The sequence below is a fragment of the Argiope bruennichi genome, chromosome X1 (genome assembly GCF_947563725.1).
Source record: "Argiope bruennichi chromosome X1, qqArgBrue1.1, whole genome shotgun sequence".
NCBI classification, from domain to species: Eukaryota; Metazoa; Arthropoda; class Arachnida; order Araneae; family Araneidae; genus Argiope; species Argiope bruennichi.
The window spans coordinates 19,267,575-19,294,728 of NC_079162.1; the positions used below are offsets into that span (position 1 = coordinate 19,267,575).

Below are 27,154 nucleotides of genomic sequence, written 5' to 3' on the forward strand. Positions count from 1 at the left end.
TGAAGTGTCTAAGAATCTCATTACGACTGTCCAGCCAAATTTTAAATACGGTGTCAATCTGGTCAAAAAGCACAATGCTAAGAATACGAATGAATTCTGCGCATGTGCGTGAACTTGGCTCATAAAATTTCGAATAAATATAGAAATATTTTGATATTAAATTCTATTTTTGACGTAGATGATTTGAAATTATTCAATTTATCTCTAGCAATCATAGAGAAAACTGGATAAAATAAACTTTTTTTAAAAAATAAGAAAGAAAAATATTTAAAAATATCTGTCGGCTTCGAGCCTCGAACTTAAGACCTGCAAAACTAAGAGCTACACTCTACCGATCTAGCCACCAAGCCTCGTAGCCTGACAGCTTCTGAAGTGTCTAAGAATTTCATTACGACTGTCCAGTAAAATTTTAAATGCGGTGTTAATCTGGTCTAAAAGCACAATGCTAAGAATACGAATGAATTCTGCGCATGTGCGTGAACTTGGCTCGTAAAATTTCGAATAAATATAGAAATATTTTGATATTAAATTCTATTTTTGACGTAGATGATTTGAAATTATTCAATTTATCTCTAGCAATGATAGAGAAAACTGGATAAAATATATTTTTTTTAAAAATAAGAAAGAAAAATATTTAAAAATATCTGTCGGCTTCGAGCCTCGAACTGAAGACCTGCAAAACTAAGAGCTACACTCTACCGATCCAGCCACCAAGCCTCGTAACCTGACAGCTTCTGAAGTGTCTAAGAATCTCATTACGACTGTCCAGCCAAATTTTAAATACGGTGTGAATCTGGTCAAAAAGCACAATGCTAAGAATACGAATGAATTCTGCGCATGTGCGTGAACTTGGCTCGTAAAATTTCGAATAAATATAGAAATATTTTGATATTAAATTCTATTTTTGACGTAGATGATTTGAAATTATTCAATTTATCTCTAGCAATCATAGAGAAAACTGGATAAAATAAACTTTTTTTAAAAAATAAGAAAGAAAAATATTTAAAAATATCTGTCGGCTTCGAGCCTCGAACTTAAGACCTGCAAAACTAAGAGCTACACTCTACCGATCTAGCCACTAAGCCTCGTAGCCTGACAGCTTCTGAAGTGTCTAAGAATTTCATTACGACTGTCCAGTAAAATTTTAAATGCGGTGTTAATCTGGTCTAAAAGCACAATGCTAAGAATACGAATGAATTCTGCGCATGTGCGTGAACTTGGCTCGTAAAATTTCGAATAAATATAGAAATATTTTGATATTAAATTCTATTTTTGACGTAGATGATTTGAAATTATTCAATTTATCTCTAGCAATGATAGAGAAAACTGGATAAAATATATTTTTTTTAAAAATAAGAAAGAAAAATATTTAAAAATATCTGTCGGCTTCGAGCCTCGAACTGAAGACCTGCAAAACTAAGAGCTACACTCTACCGATCCAGCCACCAAGCCTCGTAACCTGACAGCTTCTGAAGTGTCTAAGAATCTCATTACGACTGTCCAGTAAAATTTTAAATACGGTGTCAATCTGGTCTAAAAGCACAATGCTAAGAATACGAATGAATTCTGCGCATGTGCGTGTAATTGGCTCGTAAAATTTCGAATAAATGTAGAAATATTTTGATATTAAATTCTATTTTTGACGTAGATGATTTGAAATTATTCAATTTATCTCTAGCAATGATAGAGAAAACTGGATAAAATAAATTTTTTTAAAAAATAAGAAAGAAAAATATTTAAAAATATCTGTCGGCTTCGAGCCTCGAACTGAAGACCTGCAAAACTAAGAGCTACACTCTACCGATCCAGCCACCAAGCCTCATAACCTGACAGCTTCTGAAGTGTCTAAGAATCTCATTACGACTGTCCGGTTAAATTTTAAATACGGTGTCAATCTGGTCTAAAAGCACAATGCTAAGAATACGAATGAATTCTGCGCATGTGCGTGAAATTGGTTCGTACAATTTCGAAGAAATATAGAAATATTTTGATATTAAATTCTATTTTTGACGTAGATGATTTGAAATTATTCAATTTATCTCTAGCAATCATAGAGGAAACTGGATAAAATAAACTTTTTTAAAAAATAAGAAAGAAAAATATTTAAAAATATCTGTCGGCTTCGAGCCTCGAACTGAAGACCTGAAAAAACTAAGAGCTACACTCTACCGATCCAGCCACCAAACCTCGTAACCTGACAGCTTCTGAAGTGTCTAAGAATCTCATTACGACTGTCCAGTAAAATTTTAAATACTGTGTCAATCTGGTCTGAAAGCACAATGCTAAGAATACGAATGAATTCTGCGCATGTGCGTGAACTTGGCTCGTAAAATTTCGAATAAATATAGAAATATTTTGATATTAAATTCTATTTTTGACGTAGATGATTTGAAATTACTCAATTTATCTCTAGGAATGACGGAGAAAACTGGCTAAAACAAAATTTAAAAAAAGGAAAATATATAAAAATATTTGTCGGCTTCGAGCTTCGAACTGAAGACTTGCAAAACTTATATCTTCACTCTACCGATCCAACCACCAAGCCTCATAATCTGACAGCTTCTGAAGTGTCTAAGAATCTCATTACGACTGTCCGGTTAAATTTTAAATACGGTGTCAATCTGGTCTAAAAGCACAATGCTAAGAATACGAATGAATTCTGCGCATGTGCGTGAAATTGGTTCGTAAAATTTCGAAGAAATATAGAAATATTTTGATATTAAATTCTATTTTTGACGTAGATGATTTGAAATTATTCAATTTATCTCTAGCAATGATAGAGAAAACTGGATAAAATATATTTTTTTTAAAAATAAGAAAGAAAAATATTTAAAAATATCTGTCGGCTTTGAGCCTCGAACTGAAGACCTGCAAAACTAAGAGCTACACTCTACCGATCCAGCCACCAAGCCTCGTAACCTGACAGCTTCTGAAGTGTCTAAGAATCTCATTACGACTGTCCAGTAAAATTTTAAATACGGTGTCAATCTGGTCTAAAAGCACAATGCTAAGAAGACGAATGAATTCTGCGCATGTGCGTGAACTTGGCTCGAAAAATTTCGAATAAATATAGAAATATTTTGATATTAAATTCTATTTTTGAGGTAGATGATTTGAAATTATTCAATTTATCTCTAGGAATGACTTAGAAAACTGGCTAAAACAAAATTTAAAAAAGAGGAAAATATATAAAAATATTTGTCGGCTTCGAGCCTCGAACTAAAGACATGCAAAACTTAGAGGTACACTCTACCGATCCAGCCTCCAAGCCTCGTAACCTGACAGCTACTGAAGTGTCTAAGAATCTCATTACGACTGTCCAGTAAAATTTTAAATACTGTGTCAATCTGGTCTAAAAGCACAATGCTAAGAAGACGAATGAATTCTGCGCATGTGCGTGAACTTGGCTCGTAAAATTTCGAATAAATATAGAAATATTTTGATATTAAATTCTATTTTTGACGTAGATGATTTGAAATTATTCAATTTATCTCTAGCAATCATAGAGAAAACTGGATAAAATAAACTTTTTTTAAAAAATAAGAAAGAAAAATATTTAAAAATATCTGTCGGCTTCGAGCCTCGAACTTAAGACCTGCAAAACTAAGAGCTACACTCTACCGATCTAGCCACCAAGCCTCGTAGCCTGACAGCTTCTGAAGTGTCTAAGAATTTCATTACGACTGTCCAGTAAAATTTTAAATGCGGTGTTAATCTGGTCTAAAAGCACAATGCTAAGAATACGAATGAATTCTGCGCATGTGCGTGAACTTGGCTCGTAAAATTTCGAATAAATATAGAAATATTTTGATATTAAATTCTATTTTTGACGTAGATGATTTGAAATTATTCAATTTATCTCTAGCAATGATAGAGAAAACTGGATAAAATATATTTTTTTTAAAAATAAGAAAGAAAAATATTTAAAAATATCTGTCGGCTTCGAGCCTCGAACTGAAGACCTGCAAAACTAAGAGCTACACTCTACCGATCCAGCCACCAAGCCTCGTAACCTGACAGCTTCTGAAGTGTCTAAGAATCTCATTACGACTGTCCAGTAAAATTTTAAATACGGTGTCAATCTGGTCTAAAAGCACAATGCTAAGAATACGAATGAATTCTGCGCATGTGCGTGTAATTGGCTCGTAAAATTTCGAATAAATGTAGAAATATTTTGATATTAAATTCTATTTTTGACGTAGATGATTTGAAATTATTCAATTTATCTCTAGCAATGATAGAGAAAACTGGATAAAATAAATTTTTTTAAAAAATAAGAAAGAAAAATATTTAAAAATATCTGTCGGCTTCGAGCCTCGAACTGAAGACCTGCAAAACTAAGAGCTACACTCTACCGATCCAGCCACCAAGCCTCATAACCTGACAGCTTCTGAAGTGTCTAAGAATCTCATTACGACTGTCCGGTTAAATTTTAAATACGGTGTCAATCTGGTCTAAAAGCACAATGCTAAGAATACGAATGAATTCTGCGCATGTGCGTGAAATTGGTTCGTACAATTTCGAAGAAATATAGAAATATTTTGATATTAAATTCTATTTTTGACGTAGATGATTTGAAATTATTCAATTTATCTCTAGCAATCATAGAGGAAACTGGATAAAATAAACTTTTTTAAAAAATAAGAAAGAAAAATATTTAAAAATATCTGTCGGCTTCGAGCCTCGAACTGAAGACCTGAAAAAACTAAGAGCTACACTCTACCGATCCAGCCACCAAACCTCGTAACCTGACAGCTTCTGAAGTGTCTAAGAATCTCATTACGACTGTCCAGTAAAATTTTAAATACTGTGTCAATCTGGTCTGAAAGCACAATGCTAAGAATACGAATGAATTCTGCGCATGTGCGTGAACTTGGCTCGTAAAATTTCGAATAAATATAGAAATATTTTGATATTAAATTCTATTTTTGACGTAGATGATTTGAAATTACTCAATTTATCTCTAGGAATGACGGAGAAAACTGGCTAAAACAAAATTTAAAAAAAGGAAAATATATAAAAATATTTGTCGGCTTCGAGCTTCGAACTGAAGACTTGCAAAACTTATATCTTCACTCTACCGATCCAACCACCAAGCCTCATAATCTGACAGCTTCTGAAGTGTCTAAGAATCTCATTACGACTGTCCGGTTAAATTTTAAATACGGTGTCAATCTGGTCTAAAAGCACAATGCTAAGAATACGAATGAATTCTGCGCATGTGCGTGAAATTGGTTCGTAAAATTTCGAAGAATTATAGAAATATTTTGATATTAAATTCTATTTTTGACGTAGATGATTTGAAATTATTCAATTTATCTCTAGCAATCATAGAGAAAACTGGATAAAATAAACTTTTTTAAAAAATAAGAAAGAAAAATATTTAAAAATATCTGTCGGCTTCGAGCCTCGAACTGAAGACCTGAAAAAACTAAGAGCTACACTCTACCGATCCAGCCACCAAACCTCGTAACCTGACAGCTTCTGAAGTGTCTAAGAATCTCATTACGACTGTCCAGTAAAATTTTAAATACTGTGTCAATCTGGTCTGAAAGCACAATGCTAAGAATACGAATGAATTCTGCGCATGTGCGTGAACTTGGCTCGTAAAATTTCGAATAAATATAGAAATATTTTGATATTAAATTCTATTTTTGACGTAGATGATTTGAAATTATTCAATTTATCTATAGGAATGACGGAGAAAACTGGCTAAAACAAAATTTAAAAAAAGGAAAATATATAAAAATATTTGTCGGCTTCGAGCCTCGAACTGAAGACTTGCAAAACTTATATCTACACTCTACCGATCCAGCCACCAAGCCTCATAACCTGACAGCTTCTGAAGTGTCTAAGAATCTCATTACGACTGTCCAGTAAAATTTTAAATACGGTGTCAATCTGGTCTAAAAGCACAATGCTAAGAATACGAATGAATTCTGCGCATGTGCGTGAAATTGGCTCGTAAAATTTCGAAGAAATATAGAAATATTTTGATATTAAATTCTATTTTTGACGTAGATTATTTGAAATAATTCAATTTATCTCTAGCAATCATAGAGAAAACTGGATAAAATAAACTTTTTTAAAAAATAAGAAAGAAAAATATTTAAAAATATCTGTCGGCTTCGAGCCTCGAACTGAAGACCTGCAAAACTAAGAGCTACACTCTACCGATCCAGCCACCAAACCTCGTAACCTGACAGCTTCTGAAGTGTCTAAGAATCTCATTACGACTGTCCAGTAAAATTTTAAATACTGTGTCAATCTGGTCTGAAAGCACAATGCTAAGAATACGAATGAATTCTGCGCATGTGCGTGAACTTGGCTCGTAAAATTTCGAATAAATATAGAAATATTTTGATATTAAATTCTATTTTTGACGTAGATGATTTGAAATTATTCAATTTATCTCTAGCAATGATAGAGAAAACTATATAAAATAAATTTTTTTAAAAAATAAGAAAGAAAAATATTTAAAAATATATGTCGGCTTCGAGCCTCGAACTGAAGACCTGCAAAACTAAGAGCTACACTCTACCGATCCAGCCACCAGGCCTCGTAACCTTAGAGCTTCTGAAGTGTCTAAGAATCTCATTACGACTGTCCAGTAAAATTTTAAATACGGTGTCAATCTGGTCTGAAAGCACAATGCTAAGAATACGAATGAATTCTGCGCATGTGCGTGAACTTGGCTCATGAAATTTCGAATAAATATAGAAATATTTTGATATTAAATTCTATTTTTGACGTAGATGATTTGAAATTATTCAATTTATCTCTAGCAATGATAGAGAAAACTGGATAAAATAATTTTTTTAAAAAAATAAGAAAGAAAAATATTTAAAAATATATGTCGGCTTCGAGCCTCGAACTGAATACCTGCAAAACTAAGAGCTACACTCTACCGATCCAGCCACCAGGCCTCGTAACCTTAGAGCTTCTGAAGTGTCTAAGAATCTCATTACGACTGTCCAGTAAAATTTTAAATACTGTGTCAATCTGGTCAAAAAGCACAATGCTAAGAATACGAATGAATTCTGCGCATGTGCGTGAAATTGGCTCGTAAAATTTCGAAGAAATATAGAAATATTTTGATATTAAATTCTATTTTTGACGTAGATGATTTGAAATTATTCAATTTATCTCTAGCAATGATAGAGAAAACTGGATAAAATAATTTTTTTAAAAAAATAAGAAAGAAAAATATTTAAAAATATCTGTCGGCTTCGAGCCTCGAACTGAAGACCTGCAAAACTAAGAGCTACACTCTACCGATCCAGCCACCAAGCCTCGTAACCTGACAGCTTCTGAAGTGTCTAAGAATCTCATTACGACTGTCCAGTAAAATTTTAAATACGGTGTCAATCTGGTCTAAAAGCACAATGCTAAGAATACGAATGAATTCTGCGCATGTGCGTGAACTTGGCTCTAAAAATTTCGAATAAATATAGAAATATTTTGATATTAAATTCTATTTTTGACGTAGATGATTTGAAATTATTCAATTTATCTCTAGGAATGACGGAGAAAACTGGCTATAACAAAATTTAAAAAAAAGGAAAATATTTAAAAATATTTGTCGGCTTCGATCCTCGAACTGAAGACCTGCAAAACTTAGAGCTACACTCTACCTATCCAGCCACCAAGCCTCGTAACCTAACTGCTTCTGAAGTGTCTAAGAATCTCATTACGACTGTCCAGTAAAATTTTAAATACGGTGTCAATCTGGTCTAAAAGCACAATGCTCAGAATACGAATGAATTCTGCGCATGTGCGTGAACTTGGCTCGCAAAATTTCGAATAAATATAGAAATATTTTGATATTAAATTCTATTTTTGACGTAGATGATTTGAAATTATTCAATTTATCTCTAGCAATGATAGAGAAAACTGGATAAAATAATTTTTTAAAAAAAATAAGAAAGAAAAATATTTAAAAATATATGTCGGCTTCGAGCCTCGAACTGAAGACCTGCAAAACTAAGAGCTACACTCTACCGATCCAGCCACCAGGCCTCGTAACCTTAGAGCTTCTGAAGTGTCTAAGAATCTCATTACGACTGTCCAGTAAAATTTTAAATACTGTGTCAATCTGGTCAAAAAGCACAATGCTAAGAATACGAATGAATTCTGCGCATGTGCGTGAAATTGGCTCGTAAAATTTCGAAGAAATATAGAAATATTTTGATATTAAATTCTATTTTTGACGTAGATGATTTGAAATTATTCAATTTATCTCTAGCAATGATAGAGAAAACTGGATAAAATAATTTTTTTAAAAAAATAAGAAAGAAAAATATTTAAAAATATATGTCGGCTTCGAGCCTCGAACTGAAGACCTGCAAAACTTAGAGCTACACTCTACCGATCCAGCCACCAAACCTCGTAACCTAACAGCTTCTGAAGTGTATAAGAATCTCATTACGACTGTCCAGTAAAATTTTAAATACGGGGTCAATCTGGTCTAAAAGCACAATGCTAAGAATACGAATGAATTCTGCGCATGTGCGTGAACTTGACTCGTAAAATTTCGAACAAATATAGAAATATTTTGACATTAAATTCTATTTTTGACGTAGATGATTTGAAATTATTCAATTTATCTCTAGCAATGATAGAGAAAACTGGATAAAATAATTTTTTTAAAAAAATAAGAAAGAAAAATATTTAAAAATATATGTCGGCTTCGAGCCTCGAACTGAAGACCTGCAAAACTTAGAGCTACACTCTACCGATCCAGCCACCAAACCTCGTAACCTAACAGCTTCTGAAGTGTATAAGAATCTCATTACGACTGTCCAGTAAAATTTTAAATACGGGGTCAATCTGGTCTAAAAGCACAATGCTAAGAATACGAATGAATTCTGCGCATGTACGTGAACTTGACTCGTAAAATTTCGAACAAATATAGAAATATTTTGACATTAAATTCTATTTTTGACGTAGAAGATTTGGAATTATTGAATTTATCTCTAGGAATAATGGAGAAAACTGGCTAAAATAAATTAAAAAAAAAAGAAAAATATATAAAAATATTTGTCGGCTTCGAGCTTCGAACTGAAGACTTGCAAAACTTATATCTACACTCTACCGATCCAGCCACCAAGCCTCATAACCTGACAGCTTCTGAAGTGTCTAAGAATCTCATTACGACTGTCCGGTTAAATTTTAAATACGGTGTCAATCTGGTCTAAAAGCACAATGCTAAGAATACGAATGAATTCTGCGCATGTGCGTGAAATTGGTTCGTAAAATTTCGAAGAAATATAGAAATATTTTGATATTAAATTCTATTTTTGACGTAGATGATTTGAAATTATTCAATTTATCTCTAGCAATCATAGAGAAAACTGGATAAAATAAACTTTTTTAAAAAATAAGAAAGAAAAATATTTAAAAATATCTGTCGGCTTCGAGCCTCGAACTGAAGACCTGAAAAAACTAAGAGCTACACTCTACCGATCCAGCCACCAAACCTCGTAACCTGACAGCTTCTGAAGTGTCTAAGAATCTCATTACGACTGTCCAGTAAAATTTTAAATACTGTGTCAATCTGGTCTGAAAGAACAATGCTAAGAATACGAATGAATTCTGCGCATGTGCGTGAACTTGGCTCGTAAAATTTCGAATAAATATAGAAATATTTTGATATTAAATTCTATTTTTGACTTAGATGATTTGAAATTATTCAATTTATCTCTAGGAATGACGGAGAAAACTGGCTAAAACAAAATTTAAAAAAAGGAAAATATATAAAAATATTTGTCGGCTTCGAGCCTCGAACTGAAGACTTGCAAAACTTATATCTACACTCTACCGATCCAGCCACCAAGCCTCATAACCTGACAGCTTCTGAAGTGTCTAAGAATCTCATTACGACTGTCCGGTTAAATTTTAAATACGGTGTCAATCTGGTCTAAAAGCACAATGCTAAGAATACGAATGAATTCTGCGAATGTGATTGAAATTGGCTCGTAAAATTTCGAAGAAATATAGAAATATTTTGACATTAAATTCTATTTTTTACATAGATGATTTGAAATTATTCAATTTATCTCTAGCAATCATAGAAAAAACTGGATAAAATGAACTTTTTTAAAAAATAAGAAAGAAAAATATTTAAAAATATCTGTCGGCATCGAGCCTCGAACTGAAGACCTGCAAAACTAAGAGCTACACTCTACCGATCCAGCCACCAAACCTCGTAACCTGACAGCTTCTGAAGTGTCTAAGAATCTCATTACGACTGTCCAGTAAAATTTTAAATACTGTGTCAATCTGGTCTGAAAGCACAATGCTAAGAATACGAATGAATTCTGCGCATGTGCGTGAACTTGGCTCGTAAAATTTCGAATAAATATAGAAATATTTTGATATTAAATTCTATTTTTGACGTAGATGATTTGAAATTATTCAATTTATCTCTAGGAATGACGGAGAAAACTGGCTAAAACAAAATTGAAAAAAAAAGGAAAATATATAAAAATATTTGTCGGCTTCGAGCCTCGAACTGAAGACCTGCAAAACTTAGAGCTACACTCTACCGATCCAGCCACCAAACCTCGTAACCTAACAGCTTCTGAAGTGTATAAGAATCTCATTACGACTGTCCAGTAAAATTTTAAATACGGGGTCAATCTGGTCTAAAAGCACAATGCTAAGAATACGAATGAATTCTGCGCATGTACGTGAACTTGACTCGTAAAATTTCGAACAAATATAGAAATATTTTGACATTAAATTCTATTTTTGACGTAGAAGATTTGGAATTATTGAATTTATCTCTAGGAATAATGGAGAAAACTGGCTAAAATAAATTAAAAAAAAAAGAAAAATATATAAAAATATTTGTCGGCTTCGAGCTTCGAACTGAAGACTTGCAAAACTTATATCTACACTCTACCGATCCAGCCACCAAGCCTCATAACCTGACAGCTTCTGAAGTGTCTAAGAATCTCATTACGACTGTCCGGTTAAATTTTAAATACGGTGTCAATCTGGTCTAAAAGCACAATGCTAAGAATACGAATGAATTCTGCGCATGTGCGTGAAATTGGTTCGTAAAATTTCGAAGAAATATAGAAATATTTTGATATTAAATTCTATTTTTGACGTAGATGATTTGAAATTATTCAATTTATCTCTAGCAATCATAGAGAAAACTGGATAAAATAAACTTTTTTAAAAAATAAGAAAGAAAAATATTTAAAAATATCTGTCGGCTTCGAGCCTCGAACTGAAGACCTGAAAAAACTAAGAGCTACACTCTACCGATCCAGCCACCAAACCTCGTAACCTGACAGCTTCTGAAGTGTCTAAGAATCTCATTACGACTGTCCAGTAAAATTTTAAATACTGTGTCAATCTGGTCTGAAAGAACAATGCTAAGAATACGAATGAATTCTGCGCATGTGCGTGAACTTGGCTCGTAAAATTTCGAATAAATATAGAAATATTTTGATATTAAATTCTATTTTTGACTTAGATGATTTGAAATTATTCAATTTATCTCTAGGAATGACGGAGAAAACTGGCTAAAACAAAATTTAAAAAAAGGAAAATATATAAAAATATTTGTCGGCTTCGAGCCTCGAACTGAAGACTTGCAAAACTTATATCTACACTCTACCGATCCAGCCACCAAGCCTCATAACCTGACAGCTTCTGAAGTGTCTAAGAATCTCATTACGACTGTCCGGTTAAATTTTAAATACGGTGTCAATCTGGTCTAAAAGCACAATGCTAAGAATACGAATGAATTCTGCGAATGTGATTGAAATTGGCTCGTAAAATTTCGAAGAAATATAGAAATATTTTGACATTAAATTCTATTTTTTACATAGATGATTTGAAATTATTCAATTTATCTCTAGCAATCATAGAAAAAACTGGATAAAATGAACTTTTTTAAAAAATAAGAAAGAAAAATATTTAAAAATATCTGTCGGCATCGAGCCTCGAACTGAAGACCTGCAAAACTAAGAGCTACACTCTACCGATCCAGCCACCAAACCTCGTAACCTGACAGCTTCTGAAGTGTCTAAGAATCTCATTACGACTGTCCAGTAAAATTTTAAATACTGTGTCAATCTGGTCTGAAAGCACAATGCTAAGAATACGAATGAATTCTGCGCATGTGCGTGAACTTGGCTCGTAAAATTTCGAATAAATATAGAAATATTTTGATATTAAATTCTATTTTTGACGTAGATGATTTGAAATTATTCAATTTATCTCTAGGAATGACGGAGAAAACTGGCTAAAACAAAATTGAAAAAAAAAAGGAAAATATATAAAAATATTTGTCGGCTTCGAGCCTCGAACTGAAGACCTGCAAAACTAAAAGTTACACTCTACCGATCCAGCCACCAAGCCTGAGAACCTGACAGCTTCTGAAGTGTCTAAGAATCTCATTACGACTGTCCGGTTAAATTTTAAATACGGTGTCAATCTGGTCTAAAAGCACAATGCTAAGAATACGAATGAATTCTGTGCATGTGCGTGAAATTGGCTCGTAAAATTTCGAATAAATATAGAAATATTTTGATATTAAATTCTATTTTTGACGTAGATGATTTGAAATTATTCAATTTATCTCTAGCAATGATAGAGAAAACTATATAAAATAAATTTTTTTTAAAAATAAGAAAGAAAAATATTTAAAAATATATGTCGGCTTCAAGCCTCGAACTGAAGACCTGCAAAACTAAGAGCTACACTCTACCGATCCAGCCACCAGGCCTCGTAACCTTAGAGCTTCTGAAGTGTCTAAGAATCTCATTACGACTGTCCAGCCAAATTTTAAATACGGTGTCAATCTGGTCAAAAAGCACAATGCTAAGAATACGAATGAATTCTGCGCATGTGCGTGAACTTGGCTCATAAAATTTCGAATAAATATAGAAATATTTTGATATTAAATTCTATTTTTGAAGTAGATGATTTGAAATTATTCAATTTATCTCTAGCAATGATAGAGAAAACTGGATAAAATAATTTTTTTAAAAAAATAAGAAAGAAAAATATTTAAAAATATATGTCGGCTTCGAGCCTCGAACTGAAGACCTGCAAAACTAAGAGCTACACTCTACCGATCCAGCCACCAGGTCTCGTAACCTTAAAGCTTCTGAAGTCTCTAAGAATCTCATTACGACTGTCCAGTAAAATTTTAAATACGGTGTCAATCTGGTCTAAAAGCACAATGCTAAGAATACGAATGAATTCTGCGCATGTGCGTGAACTTGGCTCGTAAAATTTCGAATAAATATAGAAATATTTTGATATTAAATTCTATTTTTGACGTAGATGATTTGAAATTATTCAATTTATCTCTAGGAATGGTGGAGAAAACTGGCTAAAACAAAATTTAAAAAAAAGGAAAATATATAAAAATATTTGTCGGCTTCGAGCCTCGAACTGAAGACATGCAAAACTAAAAGCTTCACTCTACCGAACCAGCCACCAAGCCTCGTAACCTGACAGCTTCTGAAGTGTCTAAGAATCTCATTACGACTGTCCAGTGAAATTTTAAATACGGTGTCAATCTGGTCTAAAAGCACAATGCTAAGAATACGAAAAAATTCTGCGCATGTGCGTGAAATTGGCTCGTAAAATTTCGAAGAAATATAGAAATATTTTGATATTAAATTCTATTTTTGAAGTAGATGATTTGAAATTATTCAATTTATCTCTAGCAATGATAGAGAAAACTGGATAAAATAATTTTTTTAAAAAAATAAGAAAGAAAAATATTTAAAAATATTTGTCGGCTTCGATCCTCGAACTGAAGACCTGCAAAACTTAGAGCTACACTCTACCGATCCAGCCACCAAACCTCGTAACCTAACAGCTTCTGAAGTGTATAAGAATCTCATTACGACTGTCCAGTAAAATTTTAAATACGGTGTCAATCTGGTCTAAAAGCACAATGCTAAGAATACGAATGAATTCTGCGCATGTGCGTGAACTTGACTCGTAAAATTTCGAACAAATATAGAAATATTTTGACATTAAATTCTATTTTTGACGTAGAAGATTTGGAATTATTGAATTTATCTCTAGGAATGATGGAGAAAACTGGCTAAAATAAATTTAAAAAAAAAGAAAAATATATAAAAATGTTTGTCTGCTTCGAGCCTCGAACTGAAGACCTGCAAAACTAAGCGCTTCACACTACCGATCCAGCCACCAAGCCTCGTAATATGAGAGCTTCTAAAGTGTCTAAGAATCTCCTTACGACTGTCCAGCCAAATTTTAAATACGGTGTCAATCTGGTGTAAAAGCACAATGCTAAGAATACGAATGAATTCTGCGCATGTGCGTGAATTGACCCGTAAAATTTCGAACAAATATAGAAATATTTTGATATTAAATTCTATTTTTGACGTAGATAATTTGGAATTATTCAATTTATCTCTAGGAATGATGGATAAAACTGGCTAAAATAATTTAAAAAAAAAATATATAAAAATATTTGCCGGCTTCGAGCCTCGAACTGAAGACCTGCAAAACTAAGCGCTACATTTTACCGATCCAGCCACCAAGCCTCGTAACCTGAGAGCTTCTGAGGTATCTAAGAATCTCATTACGACTCTAAAGTAAAATTTTAAATACGGTGTCAATCTGGTCTAAAAGCACAATGCTAAGAATACGAATGAATTCTGCGCATGTGCGTGAACTTGGCTCTAAAAATTTCGAATAAATATAGAAATATTTTGATATTAAATTCGATTTTTGACGTAGATGATTTGAAATTATTCAATTTATCTCTAGGAATGACGGAGAAAACTGGCTAAAACAAAATTTAAAAAAAAGGAAAATATTTAAAAATATTTGTCGGCTTCGATCCTCGAACTGAAGACCTGCAAAACTTAGAGCTACACTCTACCGATCCAGCCACCAAACCTCGTAACCTAACAGCTTCTGAAGTGTATAAGAATCTCATTACGACTGTCCAGTAAAATTTTAAATACGGTGTCAATCTGGTCTAAAAGCACAATGCTAAGAATACGAATGAATTCTGCGCATATGCGTGAACTTGACTCGTAAAATTTCGAACAAATATAGAAATATTTTGACATTAAATTCTATTTTTGACGTAGAAGATTTGGAATTATTGAATTTATCTCTAGGAATGATGGAGAAAACTGGCTAAAATAAATTTAAAAAAAAAGAAAAATATATAAAAATGTTTGTCTGCTTCGAGCCTCGAACTGAAGACCTGCAAAACTAAGCGCTTCACACTACCGATCCAGCCACCAAGCCTCGTAATATGAGAGCTTCTAAAGTGTCTAAGAATCTCCTTACGACTGTCCAGCCAAATTTTAAATACGGTGTCAATCTGGTGTAAAAGCACAATGCTAAGAATACGAATGAATTCTGCGCATGTGCGTGAATTGACCCGTAAAATTTCGAACAAATATAGAAATATTTTGATATTAAATTCTATTTTTGACGTAGATAATTTGGAATTATTCAATTTATCTCTAGGAATGATGGATAAAACTGGCTAAAATAATTTAAAAAAAAAATATATAAAAATATTTGCCGGCTTCGAGCCTCGAACTGAAGACCTGCAAAACTAAGCGCTACATTTTACCGATCCAGCCACCAAGCCTCGTAACCTGAGAGCTTCTGAGGTATCTAAGAATCTCATTACGACTCTAAAGTAAAATTTTAAATAAGGTGTCAATCTGGTCTAAAAGCACAATGTTAAGAATACGAATGAATTCTGCGCATGTGCGTGAACTTCACTCGTAAAATTTGGAATAAATATAGAAATATTTTGATATTAAATTCTATTTTTGACGTTGATGATTTGGAATTATTCAATTTATCTCTAGGAATGATGGAGAAAACTAGCTAAAATAAATTTTTTAAAAAAGAAAGAAAAAAAAATTTATAAAAATATTTGTCGGCTTCGAGCCTCGAACTGAAGACCTGCAAAACTAAGCGCTACACTCTACCGATCCAGCCACCAAGCCTCGCAACCTAAGAGCTTCTGAAGTGTCCTTAATCTTATTACGATTGTCCAGTAAAATTTTAATTGCTTGCGACTTTGAATATATTTTCTTTATTGCTTGCGCCATCTATTGGTAAAATATAGAACTAAATTAAACAATTTAAATAAATGATATATATATTCAATTCAAATTTTTCAGAAAATAGTTTGCTTCAAGAAAGAAATTAATTAAATAGTTTTGAAAAAAAAATCAAATTTAGGAAGTATGCTGAAATAGATAAATTAATTCAATCACACGTTACTTTAAATTAGTAAATTAAGTATTTATTAAATTATATATTTATTATTAAGTAATAATTTTTAATTAATAATATAATTGAAATAACAGATATTTGGAACAAATATTTAAAAATAACAATAGCAAAATCATTTGTTATTCAAAAAATCGTGGATTATGCATCTCTATCTGCTGTAGATAAGGCAATGACGGTAAATTTTTTGTGGCGGAAAATTCCGCTGTGTGTAACCAACGTTATAAAATCACGTCAACAAATAAAAGCATATAAGGACAATTCTTTACGGTATACTTCAAAAATATTTACAATGGAAACAATAATTAATGAGGTCTCAGATGGGTTTCTTGCAGTAAGATAATATCGGGGTTGTGTTGTTTATAAAGTCATAGAGCTCGATTATCCGAGTTTTAATGCTGTTGACATTCCAGAACACAATCATTAGGCTAGGTATAGAATTAATTATTTATTGTAAGTGTAGCTGCTTCAAGAACAGTTTCGACTATTTGCTCAGGACTAGGGATTGCAATACCGGACCAAAAGTTCAATACCGGTATTCGGTACTTTTTAAATCTTAATACCGGGATACCGGTTTAAATACCGGTATTAGAAATTTTAGAAAAAGAAAGAAAACACAGGGGTTTCTTTCTTTGATTTGCCAGGTTTGTTAGAGATATGTAAATATCACAAAAAATAATTCTTAACTTATAAATTATAACAGTATATACTCACAAAAAAGTAAAGAAACATCTTATTTATTTAAATCACAAAAAAGTGTAAATATCATTATTCAGTCTGAGGTACTATTACAACTTTTTGAAATGTGATCTTAAAAAACATAATGCATCAATTGTACTCTCATTAAGCCTGAAAAGTAATTTTGTGTAAAAATTACCAGCTGTCGAAAACGCTCTTTCGGCATCTACACTAGTTGGTGGTACTGTTAGCAATGCGCGATATACTTTTTCCAAGTATTTACCTCTAAATCCCTCATCTTCAAATAAATTGATTTTTCGTCGGATGGTTTTGGATATAACTGATTTCTGTATTGAATTTTGGTTCGCTGAAATTTTTTTATTTATCGCTAATTCTAATTTTTGTTCAAGAAACAATTCCTTTTGACTACCGACAGTAGTGACATCATAATCTTCGATAATTGAACCGAATTCTTCTGAATGTGGATATGTTTGTGGGTAAAAAATTTTAAGAAAATTTACTCTAAACTTAATCAGATTTGAATTGGTTATTTTCTTTTCTTTTTCATTTTCATTTTTAAAATCATTATAATTATGTAAATACCGTAAGACATTTTCTATTTCGGTATGCCTTTCTTCTGTGCGATTTTTCAATGTAATATATAATTCTTCAGATAGTGATGTGTGCTGTTCTTTCAGTGACTGCAACATGAAATTTATTGTTGCATCAGCTGTTAATAAATTAGAATCTCTCCGACATAATGCCTCAATAGTCAGTTTTATTGGAAGTAGAGATGATATAGTTCTGGATATTAAGTCGAATTCACTATCTGAAAAATTAATTTACAGGTTTAAGTCGATTATTGCTTTTTGGATTGGACTTCTCAGTTTCAAAAATCGTTCCATCATTAGGAGTAAACTATTCCAACGTGTTATAGAATCTAATATTAACATATATTCTGTTTTATTTTCAGTTAGTATATATTTTAGTAAAATATCGTTTTTATAGGGGAGCGTTTAAATATCTTAACAATTTTTCGAACTTTATAAATTATAGGAAGCAATTCTTGATAGATTAATATTTCATCCTCATTAGCAATATCTTCGTCAACAATTGCATTGTCATTATCTTCATTGTCAATATCACTCTCACTCTTACTCTTTTCAAAGTTGGAATCCGAAATTTCTATATCCACAGTATTTGGATTCTTCTGTTCTTTATTTTTTTTTTGTATAATACATCTATTACTCCTAATTGAATTCCATGTGCATAGCACAACTGCTGATTTGCACCAATCAACTTTCCAACTTTTTTCATAATTGTTGCTCCATCAGTCGTTAAGGATATAATATTTTCTTTCAGGGATAATCCATGTTTCGCTAATTCAGATTTAAGCAATTAATTAAGCCGTTAATTAGTTAATTAATTTCGCCCGTTATGGAGACATAAAAACAAAAACGCATACTATTTTGCTATGTTCGCGATACCTGAACATATAATGGAGAAATTTTGAAAATTTCTAAAAAATACCGAAAAACCGGTATTTAAACTTGTGAATACCGGTATTACAAAATTGTACAAATGGCTCAAAATACCCGTATTCGGTATCCCGGTATTGCAATCCCTACTCAGGACTATTGATTTTAACATTTTGTACAAAGCTGCGTTTGCGATCAGAGCTTTTCTCAGGTTAATCAGTGCTTGGAGTAACTCAATCACTTCGTTAAGAGTCTAGATTTTCTTGGCCGGTGTTTCTTTTAGTGAGGAGTGGTGCCATCTGTTGGAAGTCGTCAAAGTTATAGGTTTGCTGCGCTGGTTGCTGGTTTGGAGCCGGTTTATTTGAAGTAACATCTGCGAAGCTTCTGATAGATCTGTAGGCGCTGTTGTAATCTGAGTTGGCATTGCTGGGGTGGGAGATGGTGGGAGTAACTGGTTTTGGTTTGGGGAACATCTCGCAACCTCTCCACGAAGCGACGTGGCATGTTTTGGGGCAGTTGATGCAGGTGGGGGTCGGCAGTTTTTCCTTGATTGTGCATTATGATGTTCGATGGTTTTCTCCACATTTTAAGTATCTGGTTTGTCCACCGCATGTCGATGAACTGTGGTGAAAAAAGTTACAATTCCAGCACTGTGTATAACCTGAGCGCTTCTGAAAACTTTCTTTCTTAATTTTTAAGTATTGTAATTTATTTAAGTGATATATTTTTTCTGTTTTATGATTTTTTATTAACTGGACCATGAAAATTGGTAGGGGTTGTTTAGACATTTGTTGTTTAAGTTGTATAACTTTATCTAAACAGAAATTTAGCTGTTTCAATTCCAGTTTGATATCTTCAACGTTAGTATTGATTGGTAAGCCTTTTATAACTACTTTTAGGGGTCTGTCCTCCTTAGGTGTAAGTACGTAGTAATCTTATTTGTTTTCGTTTAGCAATTTAATTATATTTTGGTAATCTTCATTTTTAGGGGAGATTCATATATAACCATTTGAATGACTATTTTCAGTTAATTTCATATAAACTGAAACAGCAAAATGATGTGTGCTGCCATTTCTTTTTTCAGTTTCCTCCAAAATTTCGCAATTTCAATGAGAACTTTATTTTAAGTGGTTAAAAAATTTTCAAAATAACAGCGTATTTCCAATATGGCTTCACGCTGGTTATGTACTTACCAAAATATTTTCAATCTTGAATTTATATCTTATTCTTTCAATGATTTATATAATACATTCACACTATAATTCGCATTATATATAACAGAATTTTAGATTATATATTGATTATGTTAACTTATTAATGGTTATTCAATATATTTATAATAAATAAAATTCACAGATATTTACTTCTCGTAATCTGTTGCTACTTACTCTTATCAAACTTTATACATTTATCATCATTTCAAATGTAATCAATATCCTCAATTCAACTAGATCTATATTGTTTTGTTGCTGAATAAAGTAAGTTGTTTGTTTACTAATTCTCCATTCAATTTTTTGAAAATTTCAAGCTATACCAAAAATCAGACAGCTAAACAATTGGTAAAATAGAAGAAGCATTCTTTATTATATTTCACACAAATATCAAAGTTCTGGAGCTTTTATTAACTGTAACTTAAGGATTTTGTTTTACATTCAAGGCTTTCAACGATTCAAAAATTAAGAATCTGTATTTTATTTGTTGTAAATTTATTTATTGGCTATTTTATTTGTTGCATACAGTATTTTCCATCAATATAACTAATTAAAGTATGATTTATCAAAAAATAAATAATTTTTATTAAACATACTAACAAAATTATGAAATTTTCTAAATCTGTGCAGTAAACTACAAAAATTTCAGAAAGAATCTTTTTTCTGGAAGGAAAGGATATCACAGAACAAATTAACACAAATGGAGCAATGAGTGGGAGCAGAGTTTTGACAACTCTGCCAAGGGCGCTGGACCACCTAGGTATCGCCTGGTCAGATGAAGTGGGCAAAATTTGTAACATCACTTCACTTTTCAATTTTTTGCGCCGTATGAACTTGAGAACGTTATCTCATGGATGATGGCATGTTTAGTATGTGCCAACTTCTCAATACATAGAACTTGAATTTGATTTCGAACCTGCAATCATTCGATTCGAAGTGGAAACCTCCCTAGGGCAGCTATGGTTTTGTAATAAAATCTTAACCTTCTACCGGAATATTTCAGTTCGGAAACTCGATTCCATCAACGATCAGCTGTATAGTGTCTGAATCTGATTCAAGATCTAATTGCACCCTGAATCTGATTTCGAGATCCAATGTCATCCTGCTAGTATGGGCAATTGCTCCTCTCCCTGAAATTGTGAAGATTGAATAAAGTATTGATTGTCACGTATACGAACACTTCTTAATATAGTGAATAAAATCGAGTATACAGTTTGGATGGCTTTTTTCAACCAGTTGGAACCAACATTTGACAATTAGCTACAATTTTAATAACAAAATCACATATCAAATTTCACTCATCTAAATCGTAGTTTTTTTTTTTTTTTTTTTTTTTTTTTTTTTTTTTTTTTAGTCATGCCATTTAAATGCAAGCGAATATACAGATCCACAGATGCTCAACCCAGGCATGTATTTGGTTCAAAATTTGATACCGTTCAACACTTTAGATTCTCAAACTATGTACAAAATTTCATCTATTCTATCTCTTTAAATTTTGCAGTTATCGTATTCCTTTGCTTTCGGGCAGAAAAAGTTCCCGGAAACGGGTTTCGTTTAAAATCTGACAGAAATCTGTAAATTTAGTAATAAGACAGCATGACGAATCTTATCCGTCTAGCTCAAAGCGTTTTTGAGTTATCGTGTTTACAGAAAGAGCGGCAGAAAGACAATTCCAAACGTGTTTTCATGGAGACAGACTCAGGGAGGTTTGAAACCAGTAGATTAATCAAAATCTTTTGTCTGAATTTTTTTAAGATTACAATACTTTCTCTTTGTATTCTTCGTATATGAGAGGGTAAAATGTCCCTGTGTTGTTTCAATATAGGACGATAATGCAATTAAACTAAACCTTTCTTTCTTAAACAAAATCTTTCAGTAAATAAGCATATGCTTCTTTAGAGTTTGAATCCAAATCTTTTCATGATTGATTAACCACTATGACTTTCGAGCAATATCCTTGAAGAAATTTCTGGAAGAAGAGACTGGCGAATGAGTTGAAGCTGTTCTTATTCTGACAGAGCAAAAGCATTAATCAGTTTTCTCTTTGGAGTTCCTTGCGTAGTATCTTATACAGTACTGAAAGAAATTTAAATGTCTTCCGTATAGTTTAACTGAATTACGCTTACTCTTTGGTTGTTCTTCTGTGAAGTGGCCATATTTTATTTAGTTGCCTTCGTTTTGCTCTTTAGCACTATGTTGGAACTTGGGCATTAGGATATGGATAATAAAAAGGTAAGTTATTTTACTTGTTTATAAATACGGCGATATTTTTGTCTGTAAATTTGTTTTTGACCTTTTAAAATGATGTGATTTCGCGAGTAATATATAATATTTAAGAGGTTGCAAGTCATTATCAAACGAAATTTTCAAAAAACTTTATTTTCCCTAGGTGCTATTCTATATTCAGAAAACGTAAAAATTATCAAATGATTATAACTGTTGCACTGAATGTTTTACTGAAGTCTCAATATATTCTTTATCGCATAGCTGAATGGATGCCAGGTCAATGACCCATGCCTTATGCCACAAATTTGGTGTGATATAAAAAGTTCTGGAAAATCAAAGAATTTTAGCCCTATCTCTATTGGGACTCGAGGACTAAATTCTTCTGGAAAATTCCATAGCTTTCGAGAACTGATATAAAGCGAAGCGCTCGCACGAGATTTCTCTTTGTATTATAGCACGGAGAGCTGGTACAAGAACGCTATTGTGCTGTTGCCGTTATTTAAACGACCGATTTGCTGTTTATCAGCTTGTCTGTTGCCGACTTGTTGCTTGTGCTGCTAATGTCCTTCAGTGTTTTTTGCGTACATCTCAGCCGTATTTTTAGTGCCTTTGCTTCGTGGGTTTTTGTGCGAGTAAAGCAATTGCCATTATTCCGCATATCAAGTTCATTATATAACCACCAGATGTTTTACATAATATTGATAGATTAGGTAATGCATTTTCTTTAATTCTTCTTTAGGGATTACAATCAATTTTTCGTGCAGAATATTTATTAAATCAGAATGACTTATACAGTAAAGCACCGTTTATACTTTCAAGAGACCGATGTATAAAAAAGACATTATTAAAATTTCAATTGACCTTTATGACGAATTTCAATGTTATTAATGTAAGTTTCGCAATTTCTTTAGATAGTACTAGCATATATTACATAGAATTTTTAAATTGAGCATTACCTCATCATAAAAGTAAGAAATATTTTATTAATAGCTTTTAATTAAATTTTCAATAGCCGTCTGGTGTGCTGCTTGTAAGTATTAAATATTCCTGAATTGAATTAAAATCAATGAATGTTCCTCTCTAGTATTTCAACAAAGTTTGAGGTTATTCTTTGCGCCTTTCTAAAGGAATATATAATAACTTTACATCTTCGATTAAATTAAATAGAAGGGAAGAAAAAGGATGTTATAAGCTCTATATTATAGGGAAAGTTCCTGTCTTAAAAGAAAGGGGAAATGATAACCAAGGCAGAAAATTTGAGTATTTTAAAGAGATGGAAACAATGCATAACCGATGCTTTATGTCGTATAAACTAAGCACTTAACCATTAGAATGGTTATGAATAAATTGGAACTATGATGAAATGATGTATAAATTGGAAATATACTTTGCTGTAGTTAAGAAAGAAAAAATATAGATGTCAAAAAAATATCATAGATGCTGTATCCGTGATAGACATTGCAATCATTTAAAGATTACAGCTAATATCGCTTTAAACTACTGTCGAGCTTTTCATTTTAGTTTATCTATCACGAATACAACTGAGATTTAAAAATTTGTAAGCGGTGTATTCAAATAGCAATTCTATATCGAAAAGGTATAATTAAAACTTTTTAATGAAAATGGAACGTTTTATAAAGAGCAAAACTTTCAATGAATCGTAGTTTGTATAATAAGTTAAGTGGTTTTGTAACAAACGAAAGAAATTGATTGCATTTTAATTAGGATTATCAGTGCAAAATTCTAAATTTTCCCAAGCACTTCCAGGAAACCACCTACTATTTGAAAATATATGAATAATTTTTTCGTTTTTACGATGCAAGTCCTTAATTGAATTTGGTATTTAAAATTGTTTGAACACAGGCAAGCATCTTTTATGGTTAAAAACTTTTAAATTATTTTAAACATTACTTTTCATTGCTTTATTTTCTACGTTTACATTCAAGTGCGTTTATACGAAAATTCATTCCTTGTGTGCATTCAATTATTGCTATAATTAAGGGCAAACTTTAGGAAGCATAAAGCTCAAAGAAAAAGCTTCGAAAGCATTAAACTTCAACTTCAAAGCTTAATGTTTTATTCGCTTAATAAAACATTATTAAGTGAATAACTAAAATTTTAACAAGATATTAGAAATTCTTCTTTAATGATTTTTGGGTATAATTCTTTCTATAAATTGCGCAATTTAAAAGTCGTTACTCGTAGAATGCAAAGATTGATTCTCAGGGCTGCTGAAGACAAGGCAAAATTCTATAACTTATTATGATACAACGTTAAGAGCTAGAAATTCGCATCTTTTAAAATGTTTGTGGGAAAAATCGAGAAAGAGCCAATTGAAAGCCTTGAAATGAAAAAAAAAAAAGCTTAAAAAATGTTAAAATTTTCTCATTATACGTATGGAAATTTAACATTTTCGATGCTTTTGTTCTATTACCTTTGATCTCTGGAAAGCAAATAGACGCTCTAATTATTCACTGAGTATTAAGGATCATTTCTGTGATGCAGGAAGGAAAAATATAGTTGCTTTTTCTCGAAAAATTGATTTCCGGCTTCTTGCAGTTCTGAAAGTATTTAAAACTAGCTATATGAAACTTCGAAATGATGTTCCGTTTGAAATAGCTCTTCCGAACCGTCTCTGGAATGCAAATAATTATGTTCAGTTGAATGTCACATGTAAGAATTTAATATATTCAGTGTTTTTTAAATTACGAATCGTAATCCTTTTAGGGTAAGTGTAGGAAAGCATTTCTTTGATTCTTCAATGTTTGGCAGCAAAATAGTAAGATATTTCTTAAAGTTTTACAAAAATGCCAACTATTTCTTAACATTTCTATATTTTACTTTGAAGCATTTATTTTGTTAAACTGATCATCTTTTAACGATCCTTTAACCTTGACGAACCGACTTTGCATGATTAAAATTTTAAATTCCCCGTAAAAATGGTTCCTACGATAACCCGAGTATAAGTAGGATTTAGTGATCCAACAAGGAATGAAGTCTGATCCCTGGGACATATATGCACATTAGGATCGAAAAGGTTAATCTTTTTCTTAATTTTCGAGTGAAAGTAAAAATTTTCGTGGATATTTTTTTTTGTTCAAAAATGGTTTAGAGATTATAATGGTTTAAGAAATTCGAATTCGCATTATTTCTTATCAAATATTTGATAACATAGTGCACTATCTTAAATTCTTCTAGGAATATATTGGTAGACGTAATTCGAATTTGTAAGGCTTTTGACCAAAATAATTCACAGCATAACTTCGGATTGTTTGTTCTTGGCTGCGAAATGAGGACTACACTTACCAAATGAGATGAATTGTTGCTGGCCGCATACATGGTGCAATTTCTTACGCAAAAAATATATTTGAAAATGACATCTGACGGAATGGCAAAGCACATGCAAATAAATGCATTTATTATGCAAAAATTACAATTATGCACAAAACAAAATTCTCTTACTAAATGCGTTATTTTTGATTAAAATAAGAGTATAAACTGTACCAAATAATTTTGAAAGAAATCTTAGAAAAATCAGTGCAAAACAAGATTTCAGAATTGCCAAAATGCAATTTTTTCTCATTTTTAAAGAATTATATAATTTATTTAGCAATGCGAGTGAAATCTGGGAAGCATATAAAATTATTTAAAATGTCTACAATATTTTGGTGCAACTGGAATGACAACATTAAAGATAAATTAATCTGTTCTTTGTATAAGAACAGAATACTAATAAAATAAGCCCTTTTTGCCATGAAGCTTTCGCTAAGAGCTATGTGAGCAAAATTTGAGGAAAATATTTGGATTTTGAAGTTTGCAAATTGTTTAATTTTTTTATATATCTAGATTTCATTTTATAATTTATAATATTTATATAATTAGATTCATAACCATAAAGGTTCTATAAGCAGCTTGGTTGAATTTTTTTTAATTTTGTTCCTTAAAAATAGAATATTGTGGATGGAAGTGGAACCACATTCTTTTAGCAACCAATATTTTCAGACCCTATCCGAGAGTTAGCAATTTCTCAACATTTTCACTTTCAATGCCTACAACATTTGCCGCTTTTACTTCTCGATTCATGTGGAAATATTTGTACTTTTGGTTTAAAATGTTTAAGAATTTTACTTTCCCAACCATTACCCAAAACAGTCCACATACGGAGTTTTCCATTCGATTCGCTTATTTTGCACTAATTATAGCATTTTCAATTAAATGCTTTAAAAAGCAGACTGAGTATGTAGAATGTCTCTATTTTAAATCTTCGCAAAAATTAATTTTTTTCTTTTCAGCTCAAATATTTCACAGGAGGATGTTGCAATCTGAAGAATTGGACATCTAAATACTTCCATGCAGCATGCGACAAAAAATGCCTACGATTTTCAAGATAGTGGGAAAATGGCTCCTCGTAAAAACGTAGTATTCCTGCAAACTGGAGATTCGAAGCAAGTACTGGATACAAGATGCTTGTATACTAGAATATTGATGCTTTTATGATGAAGTATTCTGCTTGATCTATTTACATTAACAATGGACTAAAACAAGTAAGACAACTCAATTTTGGAATTTTCATCGGCCCTTAACTCATTGTCAAAACTTTCGAAGCGTTTAAAATGGTAGAAAGGGATCAAAGAACTCACGGAAGGTATAAAAAATTTCGGAAATGACAGCCCAAGGAGAAATAACTCCATTGAAGTTAGAAGAGAGGTCAATATTCGCTAAGTAGTCGGTAATCTAAACACTTTGACGGATTTTCGGAACTTAAAATTTCAGTTTGATAAAAATACTTCGACTTTTTCAACTATTTGGTAATTTCATCTTTCTAATGAGTACTGACGTGTTTTGTTCAAAGGGTTTCAATTAATTTCACTTCGGTACATTTCTAATGCGGCTAAAATGCTATTTAGACGCATTTTGAGGTCAGTAAGTTCATTCTAATTCTGATCTTGTCGAGTTCCTAACTTCGGTTTATACAAGGTTATGCAAAATTTGATGCTTGTATTCTGTGCATTTTGAGATTTGAAATTCTGGTATCGAAGATGAATTGAAAATTCAGGATGCATGAAAGGACATTTGTTATACTGTAAAATTTTTTAAGGCTGTTCTAAATTTGAAGGTACTGAACTAAGATTACCGAGACCTATATGTTCCGTTATACACAGGGGCGTTTAACCTTGTTTGTTAGTTAACAAGAAAAGTTAAGAATGAGGACTTCCGACAAACTACATTTTAAAGCAAAGAATAAAATTATAACATTTTAAAAGTAAGGAATTGGATATACTTGCT

At 32.0% G+C, this 27,154-nt stretch overlaps 1 long non-coding RNA gene across 1 annotated transcript; it reads left to right on the plus strand.

Annotated features, from left to right (window-relative positions):
• The first annotated feature begins 21,777 nt into the window (after nucleotides 1-21,777).
• On the plus strand, nucleotides 21,778-26,735 carry LOC129958122 (uncharacterized). Its single transcript, XR_008783153.1, has 2 exons — nucleotides 21,778-21,874; nucleotides 26,161-26,735. It is a non-coding gene; the product is annotated as an uncharacterized LOC129958122 (long non-coding RNA).
• Nucleotides 26,736-27,154: the final 419 nt, after the last annotated feature.